This window comes from Pinus tabuliformis, chromosome 2_1 (assembly GCF_031772625.1).
Source record: "Pinus tabuliformis cultivar Carrire ecotype Pingquan chromosome 2_1, CPIR1, whole genome shotgun sequence".
In the NCBI taxonomy this organism is placed as follows: domain Eukaryota; kingdom Viridiplantae; phylum Streptophyta; class Pinopsida; order Pinales; family Pinaceae; genus Pinus; species Pinus tabuliformis.
This window is the reverse complement of record NC_142299.1, coordinates 430,687,120-430,702,426: the sequence shown is the minus strand read 5'-3', so window position 1 is coordinate 430,702,426 and position 15,307 is coordinate 430,687,120.

The following is a 15,307-nucleotide window of genomic DNA, read 5'->3' as shown; positions in this document are numbered from 1 at the left end:
TATAAATTCTTACATCAAATGTGATGGTGTATATTCATGCAAGTAAGGAGATTTGAAGGAATGAACCTTCACTTTACATGTTGTAACCCCCTCTTTTATTCATTTTAGCCTTTTCAATTATTAGTTATACCCTTCTACTTAGGATAGGGTAAGGACATGTAACTTGGGCAGGTGAGGGATGTTACAACCACTTTGCTCATCTATGGAATAAAATGCACTTGAATAGAATGGAACCCCTTTTTCTCTTAGTGGTATGGTTATACACAACCTAATATCCTACTAGTGGTTAAGTTTGACTCCTTTAACTCTTAACTAGGGTAACATTATTGACTCTTCTAGAGCCCTCTTCATCATGATCATTTGGCTAGCTCCTTTTCCGTGAATAATGGTGGTTGATGTGACATCCTCTAAAATCATGGTTGTCAAAACAAGAATGTCAACTTCCAGGTGGCATAAATTTTGCATATGGAATCTAAAGTGGTGATACTTGTGTCATTGGAAATGTATCCTTATGTAGAATAACATTAGGGGTTGCCACATTCAAGCAGAACAAATTTACCCCTTAAAAAATTATCATTTTATGCTTCAAACTTCTTCTAGAAGGTTTCAAACCCAATTTTCCAAATTAGGAGTTGTTGGTAAAAATGGTCATGTGAGCTAATTCCTCCACTTTTCCACTCTGAAAGCATTGAGATGGTTGAAAGATATTGTAATGGTCCAATTCAAATCAAAGTAACTCTCTCTAATTTTTGCATGAGATGGAAATGACAAATAATATAATGATCCAATCTAGGTCAAAGTAACTCCCTCTAATTTCCCAACAAGATGGAAATTCAACCTCTCCCAATTTTGATAACTCAAATTCCACCATCAAATGATATCTTAAACGTCGTCAAGATTCAAAACAACGTAGTATTCAAATAGATTAGCCACTTGAACAAGTGGCACTTATAAACCTATATAATTCAGATTATTTGTTAATATGAATTGCACCCAAAAAACATTTGAACACCCTTTTGCTTGCATGGTTGACAAAGGCATAGGTAAAATTGCACATATGTGGGAAACCACGTGTCTTCATGGAAAGCACACTTTTTTCTCTCTCTCATCACTAATTCCAAAGATTAAGGTTACCAATTAAGTAAGATTAAGTACCTAGGCTTATCAATGAAATGATTTTTTTTTAAGCTCCTTTGAGCCCCCTAAGACCCCTTTCTTTTTTCTCTTGTGGAGTCATAACCTCCCAATCTTTTGTCTTTCTCTTTTTTAGCTTGTTACTAAGATATCACATCGTTTGACACAATACAAATTTGAGATGGTTCATCTTCGGTCTCATTCCAAGAATGGATTTTTTATAAATCAAATCAATGGTTAAATGTAATTATAGTTATCTCACCATACAATGTTGTAACTATAGGGAGACAAGGGAGACCAAAATACATATAATATTGATCATAAATGTATCTTAATCAAACTAACTAAGGGTACACTAAGGAATTTTTCCTGTGAGTGCTAACTTGAGATTAAGAAAGTGTGAGAAAAAAACTTAAGCATTTAATGGCATTTGTGAAATTAAACAAGCATTCATTCAATTTAGTTTTTGAGTCAAAAGTGGCTTTTTGGGTTAATGGAATATAGGTGCTAATATTGCTTCCACCAAGGTTCAAGTGTCATTAGTGACAAACTCATGATTGTGCTCATACTCATTGATGCATTAGGATACACAATAATGAGTGGGGCTAGTTGGAATTCTTGGTAACTTTGGTAGAATAAAGATCCTCCACGCACAACCTCTCAATTGAGAGATTGTAATTTGAATGGTGTTAGTTATACTTTCTCCCAAGTAAGGATAAGGTGTGCTAGTCACATTATGATAAGAAAAGCCAGTTTAAAAATAAACATTTATGTATTCCAAGTCATATGTAAGTAAATGCGCTTATGCTTTGTTACAATCTTGAGCCATAATGTTTCATTGACAAAAGAAGTAGCAATTTCATTGAAGAAGTGCTACCTAACAAAAGGAGCAAAAATCATAAAAGATTCATCAGTAGGCAAGTGCACTTTGCAAATCCTCTATAATCATAAGCTTAAAAAACATCAGATTTTGTCCATATAAATCGTCTTGTGATGAATGTTAGGTTATATGTTCACCCTTAACCTAATTAGATGGATGTAACTTCTAAAAAATCCTTCATTTGTTAAGACAATACCCTAAAAAGATCCATGGATTAATCCTTAATAATGAAACCTTATATTGGATGCTACACAAGTTGTAAGAGTGCGATAACGAAGTATATCTTCTAAGAAATATCTATGGAAATGAAAATAGCTATTCTTTATAATTTAGAGCCAAGACACACTAGCATCCAAAGGTCATTGTAACTTATCGACAATCCTTCTCTGTGATAGATAACAACAGTGGGGAGATGCAATCTCTAATGGCAACACAACCTTCTACAACTAATTTAGCAAGTAGGGTTACATCAACACGTGTATGAATATTATCGAAAACCACAAATAACCTACAAATCAAGGAAAAAGGATGAATTACATAATCAAGGGAACAATGGCAACTATAAGGACTCAAGTAGTTAAAAGTGTTAGGAAATATGTTAGAATGCAAAACAAAGTACATAAAATTTCCTAAGTAAAGAAAAACTCTTCAAAAATATATATGTGTCTTATATATATGTGTGTGTGTGTGTGTGTGTGTGTGTGTGTGTGTCTTTATATATATATATATATACATTTTTTAATAAACAAAATGAGATTTTTTGTATGAGATCAAAATATGTGTTTGGTTCATGGAAAATACATTAGGAAATACATCATCATAAGTCTAAGTCTTTCAGACTAATCTTTCCTATCCAAAATAAAAATCGTCCTCTCGAGAGGTACATTATCCACGTAGACAAGGGGGGGGGGGGGGGGGGGGGGGTGGAGGTGAATACCTTCCAATAGAGCCCCAAAATAAAGCAAAATTTATGGTATATACACTCCTAGTTTATGATGTAGTCTTTCATCATCATATGCTTTCCTAGATTGCTGGTCTCATTTAGGTCTCGACATTTATTATCCACAGGGTCACTAGTACTTGCAGTTGTAACAACCCTAGTGAAAATTCCATGTAAAAAAATATAAGACCACGGTTGATGGGACACATATTCCAAGCTGAATGGTGAGAAAGACATCCTAGTGGGTGTTCATTTTGGTTATTATGGCTAAAGGAAATTGGCAAAGGCTTTGGAAAGGAAAATGACATTTTGGCGCATTTATTTATGAAAATAATGGAAATGAGGACAAAAGGAAGTGAAAGGTCACAGGTTGCATGTGAGGAGGAAATTGAAGGAAAATAATGGAAAATGAAGAAAGTAGAGGCCTCATTAATAAAAAGGCTTATGAGGATCAGTTGGCAAGCTTTTGGCTCAGGTTTTACATTGGATCAAGAAAGACAAAAAAGACAAGAAGAAGAAAGGAGCAAGCAAGGAAGAGTAGGGTCAAGCAGCTACAACAATATTCCTTGCAGGTATCGATTTGCATATGTATTTTCCTTGCTAGATTTGGCATGCATGGTATTGCATATGGTTCTTTGTTGTTATGGCATGGGTTTTGCCAGGTGTGACAGTGTTTTCAGATTAGCCTTGCCATTTCTGGATAACCATGGTGTGATGGGGTTCTCATGTTTTGGTGAGTTGGATTGCTGGATGGATTCGAAGTTGAGTGAGGTGGATATCCGAATGATAAACACATGGCTCGGTGGTCCTTGAATCGGACTGTGGCTCACGATAAAGCCACTAGCTTAGTAACCCTTGAGCCAAACTATGGGTTGTGGTAAAGCCAAGATTATGTTGCCTCGGTGGGCCTAAGAATCCTTACTAGTGAATGGCAAGATCTACGGTAAAGCCAAGAGGTGGATTTCTCTCCATTGGGCCTAGTAATATCGGGATGGGATATGCGGTAAAGCCTAGAGAGTGGGTCTCGGTTTAGGGCTTAGTGATCTGGGGTGGATTACGATAAAGCTTGGTTTCTATTGACGAGGGTGATGTAGTTTAGCCTCAGGATGCCCTGGTTGGTTCTTTTGGTTTGAGTCCCACATTCATGCTTGGAATATGGCACAAGGGTGAATGGCTGAAGAGATATTTGACTCAACCATTCTATGGTCAGGTGGATACCTTCCAATAAAACCCCAAAATAAAGCAAAATCTATGGTATATACACTCCTAGTTTATGATGTAGTCTTTCATCATCATATGCTTGCCCAGATTGATGGACTCATATAGGTCTCAACATTTTTTATCCACAGGGTCATTGGTACTTGTAGTTGTAACAACCCTAGTGAAAATTCCATGTAAAAAAAATATAAGACCACAGTTGATGGGACACATATCCCAAGCTGAATGGTGGGAAAGACATCCTAGTGGGTGTTCATTTAAGTTATTATGGCTAAAGGAAATTGGAAAAGGCTTTGGAAAGGAAAATGACATTTTTGGTGCATTTATTTATGAAAATAATGGAAGTGAGGAGAAAAGGAAGCGAAAGGTCACAGGTTGCATGTGAGGAGGAAATTGAAGGAAAATAATGGAAAATGAAGAAAGTAGAGGCCTCATTAATAAAAGGGCTTCCGGGGATCAGTTGGCAAGCTTTTGGCTCAAGTTTTACATTGGATCAAGAAAGAAAAAAAAGGTAAGAAGAAGAAAGAAGAACGCAAGGAAGAGTAGGATCAAGCAGCTACAACAATATTCCTTGCAAGTATCGATTTGCATGTGTATTTTCCTTGCTAGATTTGGCATGCATGGTATTGCATGTGGTTCTTTGTTGTTATGGCATGGGTTTTTCTAGGTGTGACAGTGTTTTCAGCCTAGCCTTGCCATTTCTAGATAGCCATGGTGTGATGGAGTTCTCATGTGTTGGTTGAGTTAGATTGCCGGATGGATTCAAAGCTGAGTGAGGTGGATATCCAAATGATAAACACATGGCCCAGTGGTCCCTGAACCAAACTATGGATCACGGTAAAGCCACTAGTCTATTAACCCTTGAGTCAGATTGTGGGTTGCAGTAAAGCCAGGACTGTGTTGCCTCGGTGGGCCTAAGAATCCTTGTCGGTGAATGGCGTGATATATGGTAAAGCCAAGAGGTGGATTGCTCTCCGTTGGGCCTAGTAATACCGGGATATGATATGCGGTAAATCCTAGACAGTGGGTTCGATTTAATGCTTAGTGATCCGGGGTGGATTATGGTAAAGCTTGGTTTCTATTGATGAGGGTGAGGTGGTTTAGCCTCGGGATTCCCCGGTTGGTTCTTTTGGTTTGAGTCCCACATTCATGCTTGGAATATGGCCCAGGGGTGAATGGACGAAGAGAGATTTGGCTCAGCCATTCTATGGTCAGGTGGAACATGGTAGTCCCATCCTGGGTTCGGATTTTGCATAATCAATATCAAGTTATTTCTCCTTCTAATTATATGAGTATTATATTGGTTTATATGTGGACCATATGGCTGTGATTTCCTTGGTATTTATGTTGTTATTATGTTGGTTATGTATATGTTTATGAGAATGACTGTGTATGGATCTCATCATGTTTTTACTTGTAAATGAATGGACAATGTATTTATGACCTAATAGTTGATAATGATGCAAATGATATAAGGGAACAATGCTTCATACTGATTCTAAGATAAGTATGAGATCCCTAAGCTTAAATCTGTTGTTTACACCTGTAGATTACATATTTGTGATATGTTTGACGAAATGTCTGTCATGGCTAGTAGGGGTCTGGTTAAGGGCTTGTTCAACTATTTTCTTTTACATCATTGTTTCCTTGTTATTTTATTGTTCTGGATATGTCATTCAATTATGGGCAGTGACCTGGGCTCTAGGCCTGAAAAAGTGGCTTAAATCCCAGGGACATTGGCACATAACTAGACAAAATAGTACCTGGATGCTGGCATGCCTATAGCATGAGAGTGTCCAAATCCTCCTGGACGTTGGTAGGCCTATAATATGAGAGCATCCAGAGGTCAAGTGGTCAAACACTTCAGCGAGACCCAGGGGCTAGCTACCTGAAGTGTTGGGATGGTTCTCAAGGGTCCTGTAGATGATGTAGAAGGTCTGTATGTTATGTTTATATCGATTCCATTTCCTTAAGGTCACAAAGGAGGTTGAATCTAATCATAGTATCCTCTCGTTACATGTTTAATCCAGTTGGCTGGTTACTTGGATAGATGTGGCAGGAGGGTGTTATAAAGTGGTATCACATGCATTGTGAAGTCATTGTATAGAATCAGGTCATCATGATGATATTGGTTTGTTATGATGCTAATATGTTGGCTGAGATAGAGCAGTAGATGCAGATCATCAAACTGGAGTTGCAACATTGGACCTCAAGCAAGAGCATGTTGTCATTCACGTTTGTACATTGTGTATGTAGGTTAAGGATTGTTATGTGCATTATGGTTATGTGTATGTATTTCATTCTATTGATGTTATGGTTACATACATGATAGATGCTAGTTGATCAGTGTAGTCATATGCCCATGTGTCAAATAGTCATGAATGATAGCAATGTGTGGTTGTATGCATTGTTATTGTTGTTTTATGTTAGATAACTTGATGATTATGTTATATTTTGTTGATGAGTATGTTATAGGTTAACTTGTTGTTGTTATATTATAGTTAGCTTGATGATTAGGTTCTATATTGTTGATGAGCATGATATATAACTTCTTGTTGTTATATGCTAGTAAGTTGACTATTAGGGTTATTACATTAAGATCTTGATGTTATGTGTATCATACTAATTTGGATTGGTCTATGCAAATGGTTAGGGTTATGACATTAAGGTATGAGTTAATATGTCGTGATATTATGTCATGACTAATCTAGATCGATTGTGTGGATGTGATTATTATGCATGAATGAAAAATGTTTATGAGCTTATGATGTAAACATGTTATGGATATCATGACCTTATTTATGTTTGTTTAGATATGTTGTGAAGTTATATTGTGCTAATCTAGCTTGATTGTGCAGACAAGATAACCTCCCCTGAGATACATTAAAGTATGAACTTTCTTATGTCGTCTACTTTGTGCTTGCATGTTTGATTATGTCGTTTATTTGGTGTTTGAGTGTTTGGTGTCTATTATGTCGTTTATGTGATGTATGGATGTTTGATTACTTGAATGATGTGAGTATGTGTCTATAAGATTTCTTGTCGAAATGATCTTTTTTTAAGATGGTTTTACTCACACATGTGTTGAGATAGTTGATATGTACTTGAGTGTAGTAGGTGACAATTGTAGCATTATGTCTAAAGACTATGAGTTGACAATGGATTATGACATGATTGCTAGTCTTGGTAAAGGTTGATTTCAAATTGATAAATACAATTGTATTGATATTTGGAACATGTGTTTGACATGTGTAAACAATGCATGAAACATGCTTTGGTATTAGCATGACAAGGTAATAATTGATATGTTTACATAACTAACAGTTTGGTGATGTGACAATACATAGTAAGACTTGGTTGCAACAAGGTAAAGGTAAAAGAAAGGAATTGGGCAAGAATTCTTTTGGCTATGTTTGGAAACCCTAATTCCAAACGAATGAGTGCTTTGCATACAAGACGTCTTCTTAACCTTCATATTTATTTTTATTTTTATTTTTTTTTATTTTGTTGACATTATGTGGATATGTTATAGATTCATGAACTTGTATTTGACAAGTATATTAGCTAATCTCTACCTACAGGTGGATCTATCTAGGGAATTGGAGTCCCTTGAGAGATGGCGTGGATGTGTTCAGTTGCAAACAACGTTCTTGGCACAACAAGATAAGGTAAGTGGTGTATTGTTATGTTTATTTATGCACTAAAAATTATGCGTTTATGGAAATATGCTGCAGGGGATTGCATGGCAAAGAGACTGCCATTAAATTTTGAAGAAGGCTCAGGTTGAGCTTTTCTTTAGAAGCACTAGGAACCATGGGGATTAAGTCATGGTGTTTGTTATTAGTCATGTGCTTTTGGTCTTTTGTGTTTTGCTTGCACTTGATTTGTAGTTTTGTTATGTCCAGTGCATGATCATGCCACTTTGTTTATGGTGTCGTATTGTTGTTGGTTTTCATGGTTTTCTTCTTGTTTACTTCTCAGTCTTTCCTTTATTATTTTGAGAGTCTTGGAAATTGTTTAGAAAAGAGGAAAGTTAGTGGATCTCAGGGAGGGTTGACGGAAATCTAACAGGCAATGTAAGACTCAGATGGAGCTGGTGCATGTAGCTAAAGGTAAGAGTATGACAACCAGTAGGACTAGTTGGGTCCATTGGTGTAAATGGACGATGACAGGACATTCATGGGAAAGGTAATTAAGAAAGGTAAGGTGAATGGATTTGAGGTGTCATATGCCTTGGCTATGTTGGGATTTGTTGTTCTCGATGTTGCGCATGCGTTACACAGATAAAGGAAGTTCTCTTAACCTCGACCTTGTGCTATTTGGTAATTATGTTATGGTCATGATTATGTTGATGTTTATATATGTATACATGTATGTATGTATGTATGTCATGTCTAACAGGGTCATCATGGATCATGATTGTTTAATGCTAATATTGATATGTATATGTATGTATGTATTTATGTCATGTCTTACAAGGTCATCATGGATCATGATTGTTTAATGCTAATATTTATATGTATATATATGTATGTATGTATGTCACTGTCTGACAGGGTTTTCAGGGATCATTATGTGGAGGAATTATTGCTTGTGCAAGTGAAGGGCATGAAAGAGGTTCCTGGTCTTATGGGGAATCAAGTGGGAAGAGTAGCCTCGACAAATATATGAGGTCAGTATCATGTGGTTATGACTTGATATTATGTGATTATACTATGTCTATATTTATGCTATTACAGGTAACGCTGAAGGATACATCAACATAATGAAAACAATGTGCTTTGCGGCATGCTAGGAAGCATGGATGACAGAGAGACATTGGAAGCAAGGTTTCTTGGTAGAGAAAGTGTGGTACTACTATTGTGCATGTGCGCATGTTGGATATGCAGTGTTATGTACATGGGATGCTATGTACATGTTGGATATGCAGTGCTATGTACATGTGGTGCTATGTACATATGGTGTTGTGTGCATGATTGTACAAGTGGTGCTGTGTACATTTTGTACAAGTGGTGCTGTGTACATTTTGTACAAGTGGTGCTGTGTACATTTTGTACAAGTGGCGTTGTGTGTAGGCGGTACTGTGTACATGTAGTGCTATGTACATATGGTGTTGTGTGCGTGATTGTACAAGTGGTGTTGTGAACATATGGTGTCGTGTGCGTGTTGTACATATGTGCGCAGGTGGTGTTGTGTACATGTGGTGTCATGCATGTTGTGTCGTGTACGCCTAGCGTTGTGTACACGTTGTACAGGTGGTACGATGTACATGTGGCATTGTGTACACATTGAACAGGTGGTGCAATGTACATGTAGTATTGTGTACACGTTGTGCATGTGGTGCCGTGTATGTGTGATGTCGTGTACACGTTATGCAAGTGGTACTGTTTACATGTCGTACATCTGATACTAGTGTAAATGTGGTATTATGTGCATGTCAAACATGTTGTGTTGAGGCCATGCAGTACTATGTATGTGCATTGTGTAGTCGTGGTATCGTGACATGTGTATTCATTGTTTTGTACTATGTGTACGTGTATGTATTGTACACCAGGTGTATGCACGTATTGTGTGGTGTTGTACATTGGGTATAGATGTATGTATTGTGTTGTACACTAGGTGTAGGTGTATGTATTGTGTGGTGGTGTACATCAGGTATAGGTGCATGTATTGCATGGTGTTGTATGTTGTGTGTGATGCACACTATGTGTATGTGCACATGGTTGAGGAGAAGGCACTGGGTATTTTTCAGGTGTGGCAATTGATATGGTGTGCGTATGGAATAAGGACAGGGTAGAAGCTAAGGATTGATTAAAGGATAAGTATCAATATTTTATTTCAGTTTTATTATGCACGAGATTTATGATTTCGGTCTATGATGATTACAGAAGATCTATGATTATGGTTTATGATAGTTAAATGTAATTTATGATTTTGATCTATGATGTTTGTGTTTTGAGCTAACCTAATGTGATATGTTTATACATGATGATTTGGGTCAAAGGTTCTAGTTTGACTTATTGTGACAGGAAGCGAACATAATTGCAAGTATACCTTATTGACGGGCCATCGATAAGGTATGATTTGAAGTTATTTCAATTTATTTGAATCTAATGGAAATTTTGTGCTTGGTATAGGAAAGCATGAACATGCCCGATTGGGTGATTGAAATCAACTGCAAGAATTAGCAACAACAATGAAAGGAATTGGAATAAGCAACAATATGCTAGTAAATCACTTCAAGAGCAGGGCCATTATGGAACACTGGTACCTAATAGTGTCCACTGATTTCCATGAGCATGCTATGACCGATATTATGGTTTTGAGGCACGTATATGCCTTGGTTGTTTGACCCTCTGATGCGAGGAATCCTTGCCAAGGGATGGATCACCTGGGATAGGGGATGTTGACGAACTTGGAAGGTGAGTGACTACATGGAAGGGGGTGACCGGATTTCCCGAGGGATTGTGTAGCAGAGAAGGGAAGGTTGGGGATGGATTTGTTTTGGTCATTAGCATTTTTAGATGGAATCAGATGCACATTGGGAGTGCGCCCTGAACGATGAGTTGTAACTGTTCATTGAGAGGAAAAGTGGTGCTGGATTGTAGCGTTGGACATTGGACGCAGATTTGACCTTGCAGTGGAATTTGTAATTCCTGGGAAGGAGGTGAATCCTGGTGCTACTTTGAGGGTGGAGGTGTGAGCCTCTGGATTCCCTTGTTGTGGATGCAAGCATCATATCCTTTTATTTGCTGGTTGAGCAAATGTGCATATGTGTAATTATTGTAAACACTGTATCGAGTTGGATTTATAAAGCTCCACAGATAATATAACTATTTGCTGGTTGAAACAAATGTGTATGTGTTGTATGTGTGTATATGTGGTTATTATTATAAATACTGTAATGAGGTGTGTTATAAAGCTCCAGTAAACGATATGATTGTCATGGTTTAGTAGTGGTCATTGTAAATACTGCAACAAGATGGTTTATAAAGCTCCATGGGCAGTGTGTTTTGTTTTCAATAGTCTTGTTGGTAAATAGGTGCCATTGAACACCGAGGACGGTGTTTGCCAAGGGGAGGGTTTCATAACAGCCCTAGTGAAAATTCCATGTAAAAAAAAATAAGACCACGGTTGATGGGACACGTATTCGAAGCTGAATGGTGGGAAAGACATCCTAGTGGGTGTTCCTTTTGGTTATTATGACTAAAGGAAATTTCCAAAGGCAATGACAAAGGCTTTGGAAAGGAAAATGACATTTTTTGCACATTTATTTATGAAAATAATGGAAATTAGGAGAAAACAAGGGTGAAAGGTCACAAGTTGCATGTTAGGAGGAATTTGAAGGAAAATAATAGAAAATGAAGAAAATAGAGGCCTCATTGATAAAAAGGCTTATGAGGATCAATTGGCAAGCTTTTGGCTCAGGTTTTACATTGGATCAAGAAAGGCAAAGGCGGTAAGAAGAAGAAAGAAGGAAGCAAGGAAGAGTAGAATCAAGCAGCTACAACAATATTCCTTGCAGGTATCAATTTGCATGTGTATTTTCCTTGCTAGATTTGGCATGCATGGCATTGCACATGGTTCTTTGCTGTTATGGCATGGGTTTTTCCAGGTGTGACAGTGTTTTCAGCCTAGCCTTGCCATTTTCGGATAAACATGGTGTGATGGGGTTCTCATGTTTTAGTTGAGATGGATTGCCGAATGGATTCAAAGCTGAGCGAGGTGGATCTCTGAATGATAGAACACATGACCTAATGGTACCTGAATCGAACTGTGGATCAAGGTAAAGCCACTGGCCTAGTAACCCCTGAGCAAGATTGTGGGTTGTGGTAAATCTAGGATTGTGTTGCCTCGGTGGGCCTAGGAATCCTTGACGGTGAATGACACGATATATGGTAAAGCCAAGAGGTGGATTGCTCTCCGTTGGGCCTAGTAGTCCCGAGATGGGATATGTGGTAAAGCCTGGAGAGTGGGTCTCAGTTTAGGGCCTAGTGATCCAGGTTTGGATTGTGATAAAGCTTGAGAGACTAGGAGACAGGAAAATTCCTCACGGTATAGGTGGAGAAATTCGATGGCATCCATGCTTGTTTGTCCTAGTGATCAGGTGGAGATCATGGTAAATTCTGTTATGACATGTTCATTGTGTTGGCCTAATAATTCGGGGTGGATCTGGTTTCTATTGATGAGGGTGAGGTGGTTTAGCCTCGGGATAACCTAGTTGGTTCTTTTGGTTTGAGTCCCACATTCATGCTTGGAATATGGCACACGGGTGAATGGCCGAAGAGAGATTTGGCTCAACCATTCTATCATCGGGTGGAACGTGGTAGTCCCATCCCAGGTTTGGATTTTGCATAATCAATATCAAGTTATTTCTCCTTCTAATTCTATGAGTATTATATTGGTTTATATGTGGATCATATGGTTGTGATTTCTTTGGTAATTATGTTTCTATTAGGTTGGTTATGGATATGTTTATGACAATGGCTATATATGGCTCTCATCATGTTTTTACTTGTAAATGAATGGACAATGTATCGATGACCTAATAGATGATAATGCATCAAATGATATAAAGGAACAATGCTTCATCCTGGTTCTCAAATAAGTATGAGATCCCTACGCTTAAATATGTTGTTTACACCTGTAGATTACATATTTGTGATATGTTTGATGAAATGCCTGTCATGGCTAGTAGGGGTTTGGTTAAGGGCTTGTTCAACTATTTGCTTTTGCATCATTGTTTCCCTGTTATTTTACTGTTCTGGAGATGTCATTCAATTATGGGCAGTGACCTGGGCTCTAGGCCTGAAAAAGTGGCTTAAATCCTAGGGATGCTGACACAGAACTAGACAAAATAGTCCCTGGATGCTGGCATGCCTATAACATGAGAACGTCCAGAGCCTCCTGGATGTTGGCAGGCCTATAACATGAGAGCGTCTAGAGGTCAAGTGGTCAAACACTTTAGTGGGACCCAGGGGCTAGCTACCTGAAGTATTGGGATGGTTCTTAGGGGTCCTATAGCTGATGTAGAAGGTCTGTATGTTGTGTTTCCGTCGATTACATTTCCTTAAGGTCACAAAGGAGGTTGAATTTGATCATAGTAGCCTCTCGTTGCATGTTTAACCCGGTTGGCTGGTTATTTGAGTAGATGTGGGAGGAGGGTGTTACAACAACATCGTTTAAACTTGAGGTTAGTCTATTCATTCAATTGCACCCAATTTTCCTTAAGGGATAGTTAGTGAAAGGGAAATTTCCCCAAGGCCAAAATTTGAAGAACTGCATAACCTCCAAGAGTGGCATAAGAAGCTCTCTTGAGTCATACGATGCTGGAAACAAACAAGACCTCCTTCTAACAATTCCAATAATCCCACACATCCAAAAATTCATGTCACTGTCTTACTTCATTATGCCAACATTCCAAACCATGAAGTATCCACTCACAACATTACAAGAATATGGGATATGGGGCTTCGACATGACTATTTCTTGATTGTAGTATGTGGTAGAGGAGGGATATCACAAACTTAAACTTGATGTTGCATGGCTTATCAATGGAACTATGACTAAGGAATGAAGGATGGCCTTAATTGACTATTAACCACCAATTCACCAAATTTCTGATTGCATCCTAGATTGGCACATCCATCCGCTTCCATATTATTATCCTTTAGCATGTGCTTATAACTCATAATAGGGATATCTTTTTTTGCCTTCTTAACATGTTTTAAAATATTATCCAAAAACTTATCTCTTGGAGATGAATATTTAACCATGTGTTAAATGATAATAAGAGAGTCCCCAACACAATGAGAAGGAAACCTATTTTTTTTTTAACAAGGAGGATTCTATGTAATAAGCCACAAACTTCCGCGTGATTATTTGTCATCTTGAAAAGTAAGAAAACTTTCGGTAAAAATCCCATCATTAGAGTTTTGTCGATGCGTTTCGAACCATCCGATGTGGTTCATCGTGAGGACAAGATGAATAACAAGATCTTGACATCAAGTTAAATAGATGAAGATGGATTTGTTTAGACGTTATAATATAACAGTTAGATTTGACTAAATAAATAATATGTTAATATAAAGAACTAATTGTTAGAATATAATTGTTAATATTGAATTAAGGAAAATAATTAATCAAAAGGAATTTTTTAATGAAATGAATATCTAAAAAAATAATAACGGAAGCTTGAATTCGAAAAATATTTTATACATTATGATATGGATCACAGAAGTCTGAATTCGAATAAAAATAATATTTAAGTCAAATCTAAATAATCAAAACAACCAAACAATTAATAAAATCAATATAATAGTATAATAAAATAAAATAATATTTGGGTCAAACTTAAATAATTAAAACAATTAATTCTAAAAACTTAAAAATAAATAAAAATAATAATGGTCAAACTTAAATAAAAATATTTGGGTCAAACCTAAATAATCAAAACAGTGAAATAAAAATAATATTTGGGTCAAACTTAGATAATCCAAACATTTTTTTAAAAATAATAAAAGGTCAAATCTAAAATAATAATAATAATTAATTAACTAAATAAATAAATCAATAATGAAAAAATAATTAGCCAAGATAAAAATACAAATAAATAATAAAAATTAAGAAATTTATATATAACTTAAGACGAAATAACAGGTACCCAATAACTGTTAATTTTATAGCGATTGTCTCTATTCAGATTGCTTGGTCTCCTTTCAATTTCTGTAACTCCCCTAAACTTATGGTGATGGAAATGATCTATCTTAGCAATGACTCGAGTGCCTTTAATGCAGATGTGGTGTTTTGTCTTTTCTGCATATTCTGCTAAAGCTGAGGAGTAGGTCCTCCCATGTTTGATGTTTGCGGCATGTTCCTGAATCTTTTGATTTGCCGCATGTTCCCGAATCCTTTGATTGATTTATTGAGCGGCCAGTTTCACCAATATAAAGTATTCCACATTAACAAGAAATTTCATAAACACCTTTCATATTATTAAAGTCCACCATATCTTTTACAGATCTTAAAAACTTTAAAAAATGTTAAGGGACTTAAAAATTAACTTTAAAAAAATATACTTTCTTTAAAACATAGTATTTATTTATACCATCCCTAAACTTCTAATTACAACCACA